The sequence below is a fragment of the Mastigoproctus giganteus genome, chromosome 12 (genome assembly GCF_048544385.1).
Source record: "Mastigoproctus giganteus isolate SK-2022 chromosome 12, ASM4854438v1, whole genome shotgun sequence".
Taxonomy (NCBI): domain Eukaryota; kingdom Metazoa; phylum Arthropoda; class Arachnida; order Uropygi; family Thelyphonidae; genus Mastigoproctus; species Mastigoproctus giganteus.
This window is the reverse complement of record NC_143586.1, coordinates 91,537,401-91,552,368: the sequence shown is the minus strand read 5'-3', so window position 1 is coordinate 91,552,368 and position 14,968 is coordinate 91,537,401. Positions and strand designations below refer to the sequence as shown.

Below are 14,968 nucleotides of genomic sequence, written 5' to 3'. Positions count from 1 at the left end.
GGGGGAGGGGACAGGAGAACAGAGGGAGCCTATGAAAGACGGGAAACAGCGAGGGGTCTTCCAGCGAATACTTCGTGCAGTTGAACACGTGACGAGAGTTGTGCCGCTCGTAGACGCCCTAGGCGGTGACTACAGGAGCAAGCGCGGGACTTCTGGGGTAAGGACTCGCACAGACGCGTGCACTGTGTGCCAGTGTTGCTGTTGACGATCCGGCGTGCTGTTGCTAAGACAACTGGTCTTGTTGGAAACGGTGGGAAACAGAAACGTGCCATATCTTCCCCACCCCTACAATTGTTGCGATCCGAGAATCATCGTCTGGTATGGTCACGTGCGCACGCCATACGCAAGAAGGTCCTGTCGATCGTTAGGCCTACCGCCGAGAAACGGCGTTGGAGAGAATGTGGCTCCGTTGCCAGCGATCGAATGTTCGGACGATTGGTCACTGACTGCTCTGCATGCGGGGATAGCGGCACGAGGGAGGGTAGGCTGATGGACCATCTGTGACGTTTTTCACTCAATCGTTTTCTTCGTTCCGAGGACCTCTAGCTAAATTAAGCGCCGTTCGGTAGCACGTGAGATTTGTTCATCAGTCGTTGACGTCATCTGGAAGTTTGGCATCCGAAAAACCCACCAGGTGAGTTCTTTAATTTTGAAATCGAGACTAAGGACTGTTGCCTCAATTTGTTCATACTTTTGCTTTGTTTACACAATCGCATAGGTCAGCGGAGTTTGCAGCTAGTTATTTGACAAGAACACGATCAGTAACTGTATTCAGCGGTCACTTGAACTGAACTATGGTCAACTCAAGTGCACGTACCACAATACTCCCGTTTTGACTGCTCTCGGCTATGAATCCTGAATACATCTGAAACTGATCCTAATGGTCACCAGCTCAATTCAGTTTCTCCGCATGGTCCAAAGACCCCCTACGAACAAACACACACTGACGGTTGGTTTTGAAAATTCTCTTTCTGTTCTTCTTTATATTAAGGAGGAGTGGGGAGACAAGCGCTGGACGAAGAACTTATCGATTTGTTATCGAAATAGATACTTTATTTAGCAGTGTTTTCACTAATTCTGTTAGCAATTTAGTTAATCCTACACATCGAATTCCTCTTTAGTTTTAAACACTGTGTCGTCTTCACCATGTATATGAGTGCCCACTTACACGAGAATGGTATTGCAGGGACTCAATCCATTCTTTCTCATTCTTTAATAAAGGCCGTTTACAGAACTCCTACAAGATTAATGGCTATTTATCGTAATTCGAATGAAGTGGAAAAAAATTAAGTTTTAGGATAACTGGCAAATCTTTTTGAGCTTTTAGAAATTGTAAAGGCTTAGCTGCGCGGGTGGTAGCAATGATTAGAATATGTATTTATTTTATCAATCGAATATTGTTTATCAGTTTCATGAAAAAATTGTTCTAGAGAGAGAGGAAGATTTTTCTTTCAAAATGGTACACATTAATCCCTCATTATCAGGACAATGAAGTTTAATTCTGCAAAGTAGCTGATGATTTAAGCGTACACCTACCTGATGAACTTATTAAGCAACCCACTGGCATATCCCCAGATTTATCAACGCCCAAATGAATGTGCTAACATTTGTTATCAGGATTTAGAGTGCATTGTAAATATCTTCCAAGTGAAAGACGTCATTGGACACTTGACACATGATAAAGGCAACGCCATTCAAAAGAAAGTATTTTACTAGTCCAACCACAAACAACAAAAATTATCCAAATACTTAAGAATAAAGCTGAAAGACTTAAGAGTTAATGACAAATGAATATTATCATCACGAATCCCCACGAAAATGTCGAAATCCATTGGTAATCCATAGCCATAAAAATTTCCTCAGTGCCTTTCGTAGATTGCCTTTCTTGTTTTCAAGTTATTGTTTTTATTTTACTCTTCCACGATCAGGGATTGCAACTTCTGATGAGTCCGTGGCGAAGCGGACACTTTGGGATTTACATTTAGAGAGCATTAGAAATTCAATGTGCCGCAGGAAACATGAAAGATGCAAGAAGGGGAAAACAAATGGCCCAAAACACCTGTTCTTGAAGTGAATTTCAGAATACAGAGATTGCGCCGTATAGACAGCCCCACGGAGAATTTAAAAGAAACGAAATATTCTAGCAAGTGGAATGTTACGGGATTTAACCGGTTGATGGATTGCTATTCAGCTTTATAAGCAGCCACCGGGTTTGGCAAATATCCGGTAAGTCTATCCAGAAATGTCAAGAGGTTCAGATGGATGATGGTGCAAGGAAATCGCGACTGAAACGTAGAAAAAGATGGAGATAAATGCTGGAAGAGTCATTAGTGGAAGGAAATGTAAGACACTTTACGCCCACTGGAGTTGTGAGGATCTTAAAATAACTCCTTATTACGTACCATCTTCTGTGTGTGCTTTTCAATTTGTTGTGAATGGATTTCATCATCTTTTCCGGAAGCATCATTGTATTCGTATTCCCATCGCTTAGCAACGTTCTAGCATTAATCTAAATCATCTCGAAAACGATTTCTAATTGTTTTGGAAAGCCAGTGGTTCCTGAGGAAATACGATTTTTGTTGCTTTTCCTTCAGAACAAAGCACACCAGTTGGTTGTTCCAGGGTCAATGCTTGTACATTCTGTTCGTTTAATTAACAAAGCTTCGTAATTAGAAGGAAGTGTCTCCTCGTGTAAATGAGATCTTGTGATGAGCGGGAAGGACGATGGATGGCTTTTCTATACATTTCAAACAGGGAATTTTCTCGGAGAAAGAGTTACCAGAAGACTGTTTCCAGGGGTTACAGAGTGCAAATGCATCACGCGCTTCTCTCATTATTGTAATAACGTTTTCATCATTTTTCTTTCAGACAGGATGACCCTCATTTGTTGTAATTTCAAGTGTGTGCATTCTTGCGACGCATCTCACGGTTGTTTTAATTTACTGTTTGAATGAAACGTGATAAACAAATGTGTTCTTTACTTGCGAATAAAGTAAAGACCTGTCGGTAGTTTTCGGTTTAAAACTTTAATACATTGAAAGATAATTCTAAGGAATTAATTCTTGCCTTTGGTGAGTGCTACTAGACTTCCACCTGGGCCCCATTTGATCTATTGTAGTCTTAACTTGTGCTATAATATCGGTCTGCATCAAATGTAAGAAACAACTTGTTCTCTAGGATGATCAAACTGAACCTACTGTATTTGTGCGTGGGAAGTTTTATTGCTTTAAATGGCGCCCTTCTTTGTGTACATAGTGCGTGGTTTCATGCATCTGAGAAATGCGATTAGCCTTAATATAAAATAATGAAACGACATCGGATTCAGTTGGATCTTTTTCACTTTTCCTTTCCTGGTTTCTTTGCTTGTTTGAAGAGAAATGGTTTTCCTCTCCTTTGATATGAAGCGAGATGTAGTAACGCTGCCACTTATTGAGTCAGAAGGTTCCGCATCAATACCACAATATCTTACAGGATTATCGACGCACGAGAGTTACCATTTGGACTTAATCGTCCCTTTTTATGTCGTAATACTGTTAGCATTATACAATACTTATTTTTGACTTAGTCGTACAAAAACAAAATCTGTACCAGATAAGAACACCATCTAATAAAGTTCACTATAATCTGGAGCTCTATTGATCGCGATTCATTAAGTGTTTTTTTGCCTTCTTCCACTAGTCCTAGTTTCATATGAAGTGGTGGTAGCAAGAGCAGTCTATTCGAAGCAGAGCATTGCCAACTGCATTTTGTTTAACTAGTCTTTAATTCTGGTCTGATAAGCAATTCTCTCCAGATATAATGTTGGCCTATTGCTCTGCTGTCTTACAGAAACAGCAGAAAAATAAGAGAGCAGAACAGGCCAGCTGTTTTATCGAGAGAGAAGGAAAGGATACCTATTGTCCTTCTTTGGATTGCAAGGTATCCTTGTAATCCTAAAAGGAATCCAGGTATGTTGAAGTCTTCATAGACATCCCAATTGTGGGTTTCATAATTGACCTTCTCCACAAAATATGTCAATGTTTGAAACTTCTTTCATATAAACTGAATGAACTACAGAAATCGATAAATATTAATTTCGGCTATGAAGCGAAACAGCCTTCAGGCTTGTTGCTCAGCTGTCGATGAACACTCTAATATACTGGATTGTGATCACTGCCTACGTCATTAAAAAAACAAAAACATTCGGAAGTTGAGGCCCTCGTGGAGATCACAGTTGTTTATAATCACCGCCGTCCCCACACCGCGTGGTAAAGATGAGTTCGAATCCCGTCAATGATGCGAAGAATTTTTATGGGTCTTTTTCATAACGTGGCTGAGTTAGTCGGTCTCAGGCGAGGGTAGCGTGGTTTTTCGTCCAGCAAACAGAAAATCGACCACAGAACGCTTGCATACTGACAATATATATGGTGTTTTATGTCCCAAGCTTCTGATGTTTAAACCCTACAGCTAACCAAATTGCTGTGTTGTTTAGTGGAGTTTTAGGAGCATCAGCGACTAAGGCCATATTGCTCCGTATATATTGTCAGTAAATTGCGTGTTCTGTGGTCGGTTTTCTGGACGAAAAACCCGAGTTTCTGGGAGGAAAAAACCATGCTATTCTCGGAAATCAACTCTGGTCTTTTCCACGCAGTGTGGGGAGGACCGCGATTCTACCAACCCACGACAGAATTGTTCTGGGCTTATTTAAAAGCTGCAATGACGTTTCAATGAATATTAAACTTCTGTCCACCTTAGTTGTGCCCATGTGCTTCCAACTGTTTTAATAGTCGAATTTACAATTTGCGAACTTCTTTTTTCGAGGGGCACGCTGGCTGCATCCCTTCTACCAATTCCTCTTTAACGTACGCAGAGGCCATTAACCAGTTCAGAACATCGGCATTGAACAAAAACCTCCATCAAAATTATAAAAAGATTGGAACCACAGAAAATGGACATTAAACTTTTTAAATAAACCTTAAAAAAAGCTGCTGGGTGTGTTACAAAACTTGGAGAAACACAGATGCCCGCAACCAGACGGATAATGACACCATTAAAGATCATAAACAAATAAAAAAAAATTGTTCCCAAGAATTTCTTAAAAGCCTGTCCCGAAGCCATTATTATAAAAAATGTGTTTTATTAAATACATCAGAATTTTTCCATTATTTTTACGCATCACAGTTTAAGCGTGTGATGCAGCGTAGTTGTTTTCACATCCGAAAAAGATGAAACCATCTTTAACAGCAACTCCATTGCAAACTGCTTTGTACAGCAGGCAAGGTAATACCTCTACGTGCCATAAATTTCTGTTTGGAGTTACATTTTCTCATTTTGTGATCAAAATTAAATTTTCTTGCATTACTTTACTTACAATTCGAAGGTTAAAATAAACGCGTCTTGTCAGTGACCGATAAATATTTTCTATTACAAGATTTCGCGGATAGAAATGAAAGAAATGTAAGAATTAGGTGAACACGGACGATGCCCAAATGTTAAGTATTATTTGACCAGCGGATGATACCAAGGTTGGAAGGGTTGTTAATGACAGTATGCTACTGCAGTAGGATCTAGAAAACTTAGGCAGACTGGCTAATTGAGGTTTAATATCGATAAATGCAAAATACTGCATATGGGTAGCAGTAATCACAGAGTAACGTACCAGCTGTGAGGTACTAAACTCAAGTTAGTGGAAAATGAAAAAGACCTGGGGTAATTGCGCAGTCAGATATGAAATTTTCTGAGCAGTGCGGATATGTTGCCAGGACAGCTCAAGGAGTTTTATCAATGATATACGGAAAGTTTGTTAGCAGGGATAAGGAAGTGATTGTTCCATTGTATATGGAAATGGTCAGGCTACATCTTGGGTACTGGAAGGACGTGGTACAGAGAAGGTAAACGAGAATGGTGAGTGGAACAAAGAGGTGCTTTTACTAAGAAAGTAATACAAATTGCAGCGTATGGACACTAGACACCTGCGAGGTGATCAGATTGAGATGTTCAAGACTTTGAATGGATCGAGCAAGCTCGATGCTGATGGAATTCTTCCTTTTGCTTAGACTACACACAGACGAGGGGGCACAGAGTCAAATTGAGGAAAGACGGTTGCAGAATAGATATGTGAAAGTTTGCCTTCAACCAATGGGGGCCTGATGTGGAAGTGGATAGCTTGCAATAAATTCAGGGAAGAACGAGACAAACTTCTGTTGGAGGGCATTAGATTAGCATAGTAGAAGCACGTGATGAAAGAAAGCAAGCTTGTACAGCATCAGCAAAAAAAAAAAAAAAAAAAAAAATCCCATTTCACCCATTGCTTCAAATGTTTTTCAAGTTCTTCCTTGTATTTATATAAGTTATCAGCTTCCACAACGACCGATGGAAGTTTGTTCCATCAGCAATCAACCACCCGCTGGCTAAAAGCAAATTTCCTCACATCTGTCCTGCAACTGTCTTTCGTCAATTTGAAGGTGAAATGAGAATTTGTTTTTTTTTGCTAATGATGTATAAGATTGATTTCTTACATCATTTTCCACTACCAATACTAAATGCACACCGAATGAAAAGTGTCCAGTGCAGCTTCTGCGAAGATAAGATCCACTTAAAGTGAGTTTCGTTGTTTTACAAAGAAATTCTAACAAATTGTCTATTACTTTTTAATATACTTGCAGTCTTTATTCGTGCCTTGCCATAGATGGATTTAGCAGTGGAACCGTGGATTGACTGTTCTTTGGGTGAACGGTTTGTCCTCTGGTAGATCAAACTGATCTTGATGATTGATTTGTTTCTTGAAAGGCATCTTTCGTGTTTGGAAATGGCCCGAAGGATTCGTACCTTGGGAATAAGTTGGAGATAAAAAAAAATCTGGCTTTGCACGATGAAATATCGCTTTACGTTTGGGGCTGTATCCTAGGAGTTCGTTGGTAATGAGGTCTTGATAACATTTTTCTGTGACTGCAACCTTTTGGAACTGTGTACTCTAGGAAGTACTATCAAATCAGTCGCAGAAATAAACGGCGTACGGAACTATCTATTGGCTAATTTATTGTGGAAGTGGATATTTTTTGTCCTATAGTGAATCATCATGCTTTCGCTGCTTTGCCTGTCATTCGGTCTCTGGATCAGGTGTGTTAAGGTTCAATATTTTATGTCTGGTCTCCCGGTTGTAGAGAGCAGTTATTATTTGACTTATAGACACTAGAGCCACAAGGAGAGACTGATGCATGGCAATCCGAGCTTGTTTTCATTGAAATCATTGAGCATGCATGGCGCCCATTCACAGATTCGCAAATTCACCACAGATACCGCCGCCAATTTACAATGGGTGCAAGCAGCATTTTTGCCCTTCGTGAAAAGGAAATTGAAGACGGAATCGTAACAATTCGGAAAAATACTCTCGAAAACTTTTCTGTCAAGCAGCAATTAAGACTAGATGACGCAACGAGATTTCCGTTCTTTACATAACTTTACAAAATAGAAAAGAGGGCATCGATCGCCTACTGTTCTCTCATTTGCTAAAGCGAATGAATAAAACTGTCGGGTTACCCCTTCTACATGGATTGCCACGTCGGCACACACTCGCTCTGTCGTTTTCTCTGGTTCCTCACTATAACAGGAAATAAGGAATTCCACGAGTTAAAAGTTAATTTTACGAAAATGGTGTCTTTTTTACTGTTCTTCGGTATTCAAAGAGCTTGCACTGCAGGCTAATAAATAGCAAAACATTCTGGAACTCGTTTGTAAGTGCGGTTGTCTGAATATTTTCGTTTAATACAGGGAGGATGATGGAAAAGGAGTTTCTTCTGAACGAGTCTTATCTTGTAGCGAGCTCAGTTCTCGCTACTGAATGGGTCTTAAAGTGTTCGGCTCACCTCCTAAAATTAAATCCCTCGAATTCCTGTGTCGGAAGGAACTAATCATGAGGGACAGCAAAATCTCTTCTAATTTATTGTGGCTAAAGTATATCTTCTTGTCTTTTTATCCTTTCTCTCTTCCAGAGCATTTCTTCTCTAACTTGATTATCTACTTAGGATCAATTCTATTCTGTCGCCAATTACTTGCGACGGTCCGACACGGCTGTTTGGGAGCAATGACTTCAAATGACACTTCAGGAAGCGACAGGACCTCCGTTGCTACGAGACTGCGCATTTTGCAAGGGTGGACTTTAAATGTGGGATGGTCTAGTTAAGCATGAAAGATGGCGTCCTGTCTCTTATCTACTTGTGCGAGGGCGTTTAACAGATTAAGGGTTTTTGGCCGACCCTTTAAACCTAAAAATGCGGCAGTCTGAGAAATGATGCTGTCGCTTAAGCGAGGCTGATGTCTTAAATGAACATTAGTTACCATTCTTTCTTTTCTTCTTCCCTTCCGCGTTTCGGCGTCTTTAAATCCGATCCATCCCGAGCGCGCAGAGACTATCTGATGCGTGTCAGTCTCTTCCCATTTAAAATGTCCACCAGCTCCGGCGAAATTGAAATTGCTACAGACAGCGGAACATTTTATCTAAAATCTCATTAGCTGGAAAACATTTCTTCCAGTTGCGGATCGTTTCCGTGTTTTTGAAACTTTTAACGACAGCGCGAGCATTTCTAATGTGCTCGACTTCCTTTTGTTGGAGTTGCGAACAATGATTCGGCGAATACCCTTTGTGTTCATAGAAAACGGACTTCCGGATTCGGGTGATGGATGTTTCCGATTTACGTTGAGGCTCGTGCAAGTATGACGAAGAGTGATCACACAACACATTCCTCTTCACTAGAGCTTTAATGAACCCGGCTGGAATTACAACTTCAGCAACTCGATACAGAAGAAGACGAAAAAAAATCTGACAGGGTGGATTCTGTCCTTCAGTAGAAACATTGGTGCATAAGGTACTTCAAGGATTAAGTTATCTGCGAAAGAGTCTGTTGCTACTAGTGACACCTATCCTCGACAGCTCTCGAAACTCATTTATCACCAAACAGCACCTTGAAGTGGCTCGCAGATGAACTGTATGCTTGTAAATATCGGGGGCATTTTTAAAGCACCAAAAGGACTGCTTGACTCAGTGCTTATACAAAGAAAACAGACTTTCTTATTCGATTCTTCATTGCTACTGAAACAATCATATCTTGTTGTGTTATAGTTAAATTCAAAAGTGTAAAAATTCTTTTTCTCTTGCTTGACCGAAAAAAATTTACCAATTCCTTGAAATACAGCGCGCTCAGTCAACAGTGGACGGGTGTTGTTTGTAGGGACGTGCGAATTCGAAAGCACAAATTCCTGCCCTCGCGGTTAGCACAGTGGCTACGATCGCTGTTATTCTACACAGTGTGGGAAAACACTTGGGTTCGTCCTGTCTATGCAATATGCACACACGGATATACTGACACCTAATGGCTTTAATTTCCTCTATGCTCATTCGGTTTAAGCATTTTGTTTATTTCTTTAGTAGGAATGGATCAAGGAGTAGATTGGAATATCAGATTTTTCTTTTAGAAATAAAGTCCTCTTTGGAGTTTATTTAGAAGAATTTATTTATGTATATTCACAGTTAAATGTAATATGACTGATGTTTTTGGCCAAATATTATTTGCTAAGTGATTTCAAAGTGGTCTTTGGAATTTGGTGGGTGCCCTTGCAGTGACTAGTCCGACTGCTATACATTATACAAAGACAGGAAAACCAAATGCAGTTCTGTGTATTCGCCATAGAGATTCAGTCTAATCGTGTAGTTCAAAGGTCACATTTGTTAACCTCGGCGTTTCTGCTTTCATTGGAGCGCATAATTCCTTGACCTCAATTTTTGCTCTGTCTCAGAATTCCATCCTATCGATTGGAGAAAAAGCTCTTATAGTAGTTTCTGCAAGATCTTTTAGAATTTCAGACAGCGGCCATCTTGCTTCCATGTTGGGTCGTAAAGATCTCCATAAAGTGCGAGTTGATCGACGGAATTAAGTTTCCTTTTACCTCCGCTCCGAGCATTAGTCAGATAGGAACGTGACTAAGAAAGAAAGTCTTTGATCTTAGTCAAAACTCTTGCAGAATGGAAATTTCTTATTTCTTCGGAGTGTCTGTTACTATGCGAGCGTTAAGCTTCGGCTAAACCTCTTTCATTATTTTTTAAATATTTTTTTTATATATAGCTGTTCAATAGCAAGCTGGGAATGGTGCTTGTGTGGAGGGTGTTCTGAATCATGATGGAGCAAATTGACTTTATCGCTTTTTCTTGATGTCATACAGAGACGTCGGGGTAGGACACACTCTCGAATTATTTCTTTTCACAGATCTAATTTAGAACTTGCAGTTTTCGTTTTCAAATACCCAATAGCAAAACTTTAGAGAATCTTTTACATTGGTGTAAAAATTTAAGAGGACGTTGCTCACTTTCTCTTCACCATCAGATGGATTAAGATCTGATTCGCCATATTTTTTTGATTTTATGCAATTCGACAAGCAAAACCTTAAACTTTTGTCTTGTATAATTAATAATGCTCTTCAGTGTTCCACCGTTTTCTAGCCACTGTAGTTTGCTGATTTTTGGTGTGATTTTGACGAAACCTCTTTACAGTATTTTTTATGAACCCATATCAGATGATGCTATTTGATGTAAGATCACTGAAGAACGTTTAAACCACTCAAACAGTAGTTTGAGAGAAATAAGACTGAGAGAATTTGAATTAAAAAATCGGCGTTTTTTTAGGGATGAAAAGCTTTTCTTTTTTGTACAATACTGGAAGTACGTCTCCGTAAATTTCTTCGCTGAATTCGGCCTTGGTTTTGCAAGTATGCACTCTGGATGGAAAGAAACTGGAGAGCACCCCCTAAGTTGCTTTCTATTTAAATTGCGTGCAGCAATTTTCTTTCTCCACGAAACATGCCCAAAGGAAAGCTCGCTCTTCCCCACTTCCCTACTGTGACCTTTGTGACAGCCTGTGTACCAAGAGAAGTTCCCTTGTAGGTCAAACTGTTTAAATCGCCATCTGGCCTCGGGGAGAGAACAGTTTGGGTAAGAAAATTGGTAGTTGGGAAAGGTTTCAATGGGGAGGGAAAGAAAAAGGAGTTTGTATAGTCCTTTCAAGTAGCAGGAGGTAAAAGAAAAGAAAGGGAACTGCATTTTGGAAATTCACTTCATTTAACGAATTCTCATTGGGTTGCGGTAATCCTTTTGGAGGATGGAAGATTTCACGTTATTCGTGAAATTGCGCAATAATTTATACTCACTACCTTATTTTTTGTTGGAGGAACTTTCTTATCCTCTTTGCCAATGGAACAGTTTACCTTGAAGATTCGTTCATCGAAAATATCAAAGCAGATTTTTGAATTCTGCTCTGTTCTTCCAGAGGAATTCTGTTCATAGTTGAGAACAGAATTCCTGTGGAAGACTAAGAAGTCCTCCTAGATCTTCAAACTGATGAATCTTGCTATAGCCCACGTCGCCATGGTATCCGAAATGCTGTTGTACTATAATTGAGTACATAGTAAACTGCTTTCCTGGTTCGCATGAAATGGAGTAGACGCCCTCGCTTGTTTATATTTTGTCTTCTTGGACTATTTTTTTCTTGGTTCTGAAGATTATCTGTTTAGTGATTCTTAACATGTACTACAGATCGATACATGGGAGGAGATAACGAAAGCGATTTTTTTCTTAAGTGTTATTTATTTTTACCGTTTAAGTGAGCGGTTTTTCTTTTTAAATTCACAAAATCTATAGAGATTTGATTCGGATTTTGTACTATATTCTTAAGAGTGCTGGAGAAAGCTGTGGGCACTTACTGTTGCGATGTTGGTAGGGCATTATCTGCTGTCTGCATCGTCAGCACCAAGATATTCTATAATTATAGAATCATTTTTAAAATCTATTTAATGAACTAATTGCACGTGTCTTGTATGACAGGTTACAAACAAGTTACCAAGCCACCTTGATTGCATACTGCTAGCAGCCGTGGTTGGGAAAATGTGAGCAGATGTTGAAAGCTATTAAATTAAAAGTGAGAGAATAAATGAAGAATATTTTGGATACTTTTTTCTTTTCTGCGTTAGAAAAATCAAAATCCCTGCTCTTCAGAACTGGCTGTACACACGATTTAGAGTATTCAGCGATGGATCTGCAGATGGTTTACTACACATGCGCGAAGTAGCTACGCAAGGCATACATTTCCGCAACTAGATCTGTTAGCAGTGTGCAATCAGTGTAACTTGCACGGTCATGCCTTTCATGGTTTTCTTCTCCTCATTCATTTCCCGCTGCCTTCTCTCCTTCCCTGTAACTTATGTTCAGTAGCTGCCGTGGTCCAGACGCAGGGCGAGAAAAAAGCGACGTGATACCTTACGAAGGTAAAGCGTGACTGGCATCACCAATTGGGGAAGTAAGAGCAGATTGGAAGACATGTACCGCATACAGGAACAAGATAATTGCACACTTCGGCCAGTTGGTTAATTCGGCGCTGCTGGATTTTATCCAGAGGGCGCTCTGTGCTCGTTAAAGATCGTGCCGATGGACTGCATTTCCTTCCACAGTTTCGGGAGTAAGTAGTGATGGGGGAGGTTAACATCTTCGGTTAGAGGGGGAATTAAATGAAGTCCACTTTGTATCTTTCCAATGGTACCTCCTAAAATCCACCTTGTTTTTGTTTTTGCCTCTTTTAAAGTTAATTTTCTCCTTTTCGTTTAGGACTGATCACACAGGTGAAATACGTTTTTGTGTCAAAATGCAATGTTCCATGCAAAGAAAATTATGGTCGTGCAGAGGGCGAACTGACGTCAAAACAACTGTGATCGGAGTCGTAACAACGCATCTTCAATTATTCTTGTTGACGTTTCACTCCCGTCAGGCAACTTTCAACTCAATACCGAAGTAGATCTTTGAGTTATTTCGCCTTTTCTTCTTTCCTTTGGTAACATAAGATCGCCAAATTAGATAGACGAATTTTCATCGTTTCCACCGTGCACGTGCGGAATTGGTCGTAGAACAAAGAGTGAACCCGTCAGTCCCGATGACAGTTGTGATCGCAGCACCGTGTGTCGGCGTCTCCTAGGTGTCAACGTGACAACTACGCGCGAGCATTACAAGCAGACGTTGGAGGAAAGTTGCCTTCCTTATCGTGCCATTAGTGGCTGCAGGAAGGGTCTCGAGATAAGTGCGTCTACAGTGCGCTTATCATTCGCTTCTGGTCCACTGGGGCCGCGAAAAGACGTTCCTTTCTTTTACGAAATGATTTCTTCACTTCTCTCTTCTCGAACTTTATCGCTTCCACATCGTTATCTTACAGAGAACATCTGCATCGTTTGCGGTCAAACATCCTGTTACCTGCCCCTTTAAAGAACAGTTCCCCCACACGAAACGCTCGCTAATAGTAAATGTGGGGAAGTTATCTCTAAAGGAGGTTGTAACTACTTTTTTGCTAAGGCAGTGTAAGGAATTTCCAATTTTAACTCCCTTTATTTAATCAGTGAGTGGAGTGTGGTCTGTCGGGACATGGACTAATACCATCTGTTTATCAAACCCTTACTGACGAGGACACTGTACGCCTTTTATTTACACTCCCCGACGACCCAGCCACCTACTTAACAGCAGTCAACATATTCCCTTAAGAGCGGAAAAAGGGGGAAAAAAATCCCAATGTTAGTTGGCGTAGACACCCTCGACACATCTTCTCTGTCACCCGAACGTTTAATTGAATTTCGTTCGCGTGTTTACTCGTTCCGCCCCGAATCCATTTTCTCATTCAGGTCACGTTCTTTTACGGCCACTTCTCTAAACAAATGTCGTCTGACACACACACACACACACACACACACTTCACAGAAACTGCCTGAAAGTGTACTTTTTGATATCTGTCCTCAACAGCGAACATTACTCAATACTAATTACTGCAATGACTGTAATCTACGACCTTCAAATGTAATATTTTTGAAAGGCGTCGTCATGACAACAGCAACTTCCCCCAATGAACGCTGGTATTTCATTCAGTAGACGAATGTTTGTTTTAAAACTCATTGCTAAATCAAATGGTTGGTTCCATTGGTTGTGTGGGCAGAGGCGTTTTGAAATAATGAAAATTAATTACAGAAAAAAGAAGGCCAACAGTGTACAGTTTTAGTTTCAGTTCCCTTACGCATATTGTAAATAAAGTCTAAAAAGGACAAAGATGAGTTTGCTGTTATCAAAAGGAGGACTGATTGGTGTTCATTACTGGTATAATGAAAAACAAAATCGTATGAAATTTACCATGCATGTGAACAAGTGGCCAGGAAGGTGCGCGTTCTTCTTTATGATTCATAGGATCTTTACGAGTAGGAGAGGGACGTCATCGTGCCTCTATATGAGACCGCATTTAGAATATTCTTTTCAGGTCTGGAGGTTACATCCGAAGAAAGACAGATTCTAGAGAAAGAGTTCAAAGAAGGGAAACCAAATTGGTGAGGTTTGCCAATCGGTGACCATAAGAACGGCTTAGAAGGTGCGGACTGCAAAGCTTAGCAACAAGATATATTAATGGGGGACCTATATATGAGGCCCTAAAGGGAACCATAAGAGAGATAGATTTTCGCTTACAGAAAAGATAAATACCAGGAGCACGAATACAAAATTTTGGGCAGATAGAGAAGACTAGATCTTATGAAGTTTACCTTCGGTCAGCGTTTTGTCGATCACTGGAATAAATTATCCGTTATGGTGGTTGAGGCGGAAAGTTTGGTAAAGTTCAAAGCCCAATTGGATAGTCACTTTTTAGTCGTGAGGAAAGTGTTGAGCGATTGAGGTTTTTTTTTTTTTTTTTTTTTAGCGTACAGAAAACGGCTGCTTTCTTCCATTATTCGGCCATTTTAATACTAAAAGAAAATTTAAACTTTAGTGGAAGGGGAGGAGAAAGTTGACTGTGCTGTCATCAAAAGGAAGACTGACAAGTCCCATTATTGACGCAGTTTTTACGTAAGAGAAATCCTTAGTTTAATGAAACACCTGTGCAATTTTTCAATATGTAAAGTCGGTTCTTCATCAAATATTTCTGCACCC

At 40.2% G+C, this 14,968-nt stretch overlaps 1 protein-coding gene across 1 annotated transcript in view; it reads left to right on the top strand.

The window, feature by feature from the left end:
* The first annotated feature begins 229 nt into the window (after nucleotides 1–229).
* Nucleotides 230–14,968, top strand: part of LOC150077271 (four-jointed box protein 1-like) — a 62,260-nt gene continuing 47,521 nt past the window's right edge. The window contains exon 1 of the mRNA XM_090385836.1: nucleotides 230–634. The gene's annotated coding sequence lies outside the window, so the exon portion shown is untranslated. The remainder of the gene's footprint in view (nucleotides 635–14,968) is intronic.